This window comes from Pinus tabuliformis, chromosome 7, assembly GCF_031772625.1.
Source record: "Pinus tabuliformis cultivar Carrire ecotype Pingquan chromosome 7, CPIR1, whole genome shotgun sequence".
Lineage (NCBI taxonomy): Eukaryota > Viridiplantae > Streptophyta > Pinopsida > Pinales > Pinaceae > Pinus > Pinus tabuliformis.
The window spans coordinates 1,444,841,594-1,444,846,885 of NC_142293.1; the positions used below are offsets into that span (position 1 = coordinate 1,444,841,594).

The 5,292-nt window shown below is 36.6% G+C and overlaps 1 pseudogene; it reads left to right on the plus strand.

The window, feature by feature from the left end:
* The first annotated feature begins 1,118 nt into the window (after positions 1 to 1,118).
* Positions 1,119 to 3,511, plus strand: LOC149253127 (expansin-like A1; annotated as a pseudogene).
* The last annotated feature ends 1,781 nt before the right edge of the window (positions 3,512 to 5,292 follow it).

Genomic DNA, 5,292 nt, shown 5'->3' on the forward strand with positions numbered 1-5,292 from the left:
ATTGAAATTAACCATACAATACATTGGGCCAATACTATGGCTTATCAATACCACATGCCCAAAAACCACCTCTCATTTCAATATATATATATATATATATTAATTTAATTTTGTTACACTTTTTGACCCAAAGACACTTTTTAGCCCAATATGGAAGAGCTGTTGTAATGTCTTGTTAATAAAAATGAAAATAAAAATAAAAATTATTAATTACAACATTTGACTTAATAAAATTATATAAAAATAAAAATGAAACCAAAAAAATAAAATTTATAATTAAATCAATCTACATCTATATCTCTCAAGATTCAAATTTTTCTTCGAATTTTACACTAAAAAAATATGTTTACATATATAATCCTTTCGAAACTCAATAAATACGAAATTAATAAAAATTTAAACTAATTTAATTATTAATTTCATAAACTGAAAATCCTTATATTCATTTCTTTAACTTATACAAAATTCTATTATATATTTTATTTGACCATCATAATGCTCATTTCTTTAACCTATACAAAATTCTATTATATATTTTATTTGAAGAATCGAGAATCTCAGTGTAATCCATACATTATAAATTAGATTAATAAGTTAGATATCTCCTTTGATACAATCTTATAAAGTTAATTAACCAGAATCTGTTAAATATAGACTATAGTCAAGAGCAGGCCACGGGTTATATATAAAAGAATATACAGATACCAAATAACAGTCAAACTTCATCGTTCTTTAAAAAACCCAGATCCCAGAAGTCGTTGGAAATGCAATTTTCGTAAAGTTGACGAACACAAATGTGTTAAACACACAAATAAACTGTAATTGTCAATTAAAGAAAGCCAGTTGTTTCATGTAATTATCTCACCTGTAATTGTCAATGTTCTTCAATATTCAACAGTCTGATTTCAAATAGGACACTGTTAAATATTTTGAGTATATTACTCATAATCAAGGAGGCACGTTGCAGGTCTTGACTGTTTCCCAGATTTACATTCTCAAAGCAATGTAATCAGTGTCCCTTATCTATAGAAGCCACCTTGCGTAGTGAACTCATCACACACTTCTTCTCTGCGTAGTGAGTTTACCCGTTTTCCTTTTTTGGGGTGTACAACAAATCAATGGAGTTTTTAGATTCAAACAGTGCAATTATTCGGTGTGCAACTGCACTTTTATTTATGAATTTTATGTTGTTTCCTGTAGCATTATGTTGTGATAGTTGCCTTCACAAAACCAAGCTCATGTACAACAGTCAGCCTGCATTTCCAGAAGTTATCAGTGGTAAGTATGCAATAGACAATCTCGCCACTTTCACACTTAGGCTTCCGTTTGAAGAATTGATGCAATATACTTATCACTATTATATAGAGTCAGATATCAATTTCATTCCGGTTGAGTTGGGAATATTTTAGAGTTCAAGATAGTAACCTCATTCCTGTTAGTCTGAAATTTTAAATATTATTGGAATCGGCAATAGAGATAGGAATAATTAGTGTGATTTGGTTAGAGATAAAAGTAGTTAGTGTGATTTGGTTTCTGAAAGTTTGTATAATAAAAGTTAATATTACATAAAGATTGAGTATAGATTTTGGTTTGTTTTTGATAGAAAAGGCAATATAAGTTGATATTGTATAAACATTTTGTAAATAGATTTGGTGTGGTTTGGTTTTGAGAACGGATTTAGTATTAGTATATAGTTTGAGTCACTCAAATAGTTAAGAGCATGTGTTTCCTTTTAAAAGGTTACAGGTACAAATTCAGAGAAATAGAATATGCATGTCTTAATAGATTTAGCAGTGAAATCGTTGCAGGTGGTAGGTTCCTTGTCTCACAAATAAAAAATCTCATACACCAATTTAGTGTCTAACTTGACTATGACCCTAAAATTAGATAATAATAATAATATTACATCAAGATAAATAAAAATCTGATTTTCATAGATGTGTTTGTTCTCCATTATTGTAGCTGGAAAATGTGGATACGATGGGTCGTTTGTTGTAGATATCATGGGTGGTGGAACGCTGTCAGTGGCAACTGCAAGTGCAAGGTATATAGGGCAGGCAAAGGATGTAGGGCATGTTATGAGGTGTGCTTACTAGGATTCTAACGATTTCATTTTAACCTGTTTTTTAATGGAAAATTTACTCATTAAATTAAACTTAATCCATTGCAATATATTGAATTCCTCTAACATCGTCCAAGGAAAATTTACTCATTAAATTAAATTTAATCATTGCAATATATTGAATTCCTCTAACATCGTCCTCCACATTTCTAGTGTAATCCTTAGTTGATTACAATACAATCTTCTTTTTTAATTGTAGCATAATCTTTTTGTTCTCTCCTCTATGGTGTAACTCTTTGTTTGATTGTAGTATAATTTTTTTCAATTGTATTTTAATTTTTTGTTTGAATTATTGTTTGAATAAAATTAGATAAGATGCACTGATTCAGCCGTTTGCACCAAATCAGGGGTGAAAGTTGTGGTTACGGACTTTAAAGACGACAATAGGACAGATTTTCTTCTATACTTTCACACCTTCGAAAGCTTGGCACGCCCCGGTAAAATCCACCAACTCCTCAACATGGGGCCTGGCTTGGACGTGGAGTATAAACTGTGAGCACCAATTCAAGAATCCCAAAAAAAATTCCCAGTGATGCTTGTATGAGGAACATTATTATTGAAACAACCATAAGTTTGTCTACAGCTTGAAATTTGTTTCTCTATAGTTTGAATCTTTGTTCAATTCCGGACAGTGACATGATGGATATGTGTTTAATTGTTTATGACTTATATATGATTATAGCATCCCATGTGGTTATCCAGGGAAAAATATGTCCATCCAAGTAGACAAAAAGCAGTCACTATCCTGACTATCTTGACTATCTTGCTGTCAAGTTTCTTTATCAAGGAGGCCAAACAGACATTTCCGTGGTTCAAGTTACCCAGGTGGAGTAACCATGGACCATGGCTCATATAAGTATTAAAATTTATTTTTCTCATATGGTTCATAAATAATATTGTATCAGATAAATTGTTTTAAAGGGATCACTTGCAGTTGGATTAACCATAGAACTAATCCTAACCCAAAAATGTCAAAAGAATTCAACCCGTAAAAATAGTATTAATATCCTATAGAGCAAATCACAAACAATTTAAAAAATTTGCTTAAATGACTCTATTCAGTCATGCGATCTGAATTGAGGGATTTTGCATGCAATGCAGGTAGGACACTGGAGTTGGCGTGAAATGAGTCTGCACAATTACAGTGCAGTATGGGGTATTGCAAACCCTTATCCATTAACAGGTCATGTCCAACCTAGTCCCTTGTTGTTCCGATTACTGGTTACGGGAGGGTTCGACGGAAGTTGGGTAGGGCGCCCTGGATACAATTTGCTACCTGCAAACTGGAAAGTTGGGTCTATTTACGACTCGGGACTTCAGATCTCAGAGAGGGCACAAGAATTTGACTGCAGTTCGTGCGCAACTGGCGACTGGAATGATAATTTATAGCTTCGTTATGCTTCTCGTTGCAGTTAGCGTCAGAACATGAGATTCCTTGATTCGTGGGTTTGCCATTAATTTGTTTCTGAGAAGAAACAAATATCGGTTTTATTATATTGTAGCTAGGTTGTTGGGAATTTTTCTGTCGAAATCCCAAAAACACAACATAAACAGCACACAGAGGCAATGCTCTACTCTTCTCCAGGATCTCAGCACAGGGAAGCTTTTTAAAAATATTTCAGGGAACAGAGTATTGCACACAAAAAAAAAAATTGTATTCTTAAAAATGAAAAACCAGATACAAAATTCATCCTATGTTCTCTCAGAGGGATTCACCAAAAAGAAAACACAGTGCTGCTCTATTCATTCAGTTCCTATTACATTCTACGTTGCTGCGTATTGCTAACATTAATTCACTTACGCTGCTGCGCCTCTAACCCTTCACACACTCACTCAACAGTCAACCACGCACACACAAAAAAAAATTGAATGAGTTAATGAACAAAGATGGAGTCCCATACTGTGAACTGCTCGAGGCTGTCCTTCTCGTCCTTGGCTGAGTTGCGCTTTAACTACGGTAGCAGAAAATTCAATGCCTTCCTTCTCGACTATACTATAATTTGAACGCAGTCGCCTACTGTTATACTACTCCATGTCCGTTTTTAACCAGGTCCGCGCCAATCCTCTGTTTCGCCTTATATTTGAAAATATATGCAAAACACTGCTAAGCACAAAGATTTGCCTTTGGGCGGATTTCAACCATTATCTAATTTAGCTTTGGAAACCCATCGGGTCCAGGCTTCATCGCATAGCGCTCATATATGAAAAGGTTTTGTACTCATGGTTTCCCCGATTGCGATATGCCGATCGCACTATGGGCCGATTCCTCCGATCATATATATATATATATATATTTTTTATTTTTTTTTCTCAGTAAAACTAGCTAATCGATTATATTATATACAGGTAACATTACATGCAGAAAAACAGTTTGTCCAGGGCCAACTGTGGCACCTTGGAAGACCTTGCTTGACACAGAATTTGCCCACGCAGGGGCATCACCTCCATGATAAACCAAAACATCTGACACAGACTTGAACTTAGACAGTAGTTTAGCAACCCGCACAGGGGCGTCCAGCAAAAAGACTCATAGTGGACCTTGCCATGACACATAACAGATGGACATAGAGTATGAAAAAGAACTAAAAGCATACAAACATAGCGAGAGAAGGAAACCAGAGAGTGCCTCTGAGGATTAGTCTTCAGGCTCTTCCTCAATGATATAGCTCCATCCTTGGCCTTCAGGAACACCAGCCCACATTGCCCAGGGATCCTTCTCAGTGGTCGGCGGAATCTGCTCTGGAGGCTGAGGAGGGGCTTGCTGCGGCTCCTTCCCTGAATTGCCCTTTTCAATTGGAGGCTGCAGCACTGGACTATCCTCGCTATTGCCTTCAGGAGGCATCTCAGCCGAGACCGGTTGCTTTCCCTTGTCGTTCTCCTCCGGAACCTTCGTAAAGAGGACTGATATATGCGCATTGATGCCTGTGTTTCCCTGCGAGCTGCCCAATGTGAAAACAACTGAGCCGAAAGCTGGAAGCACGGGCTCACCTTCACTGGAGCTGCCCACCTCCAAGAACTGATTGGCCGGAACTGGTAAGGCTCTCGCCCTCCTGTAGCAGTAGCAGCAGCAGCAGTGATGGTGTTCATCTGCTGCAGGGGTGCGAGAAGATGTCCCGCGTCCAGGTCCCCTCCTGCTCGGCTGTCTCTCCCGCAGTCGCACCATAATTTCC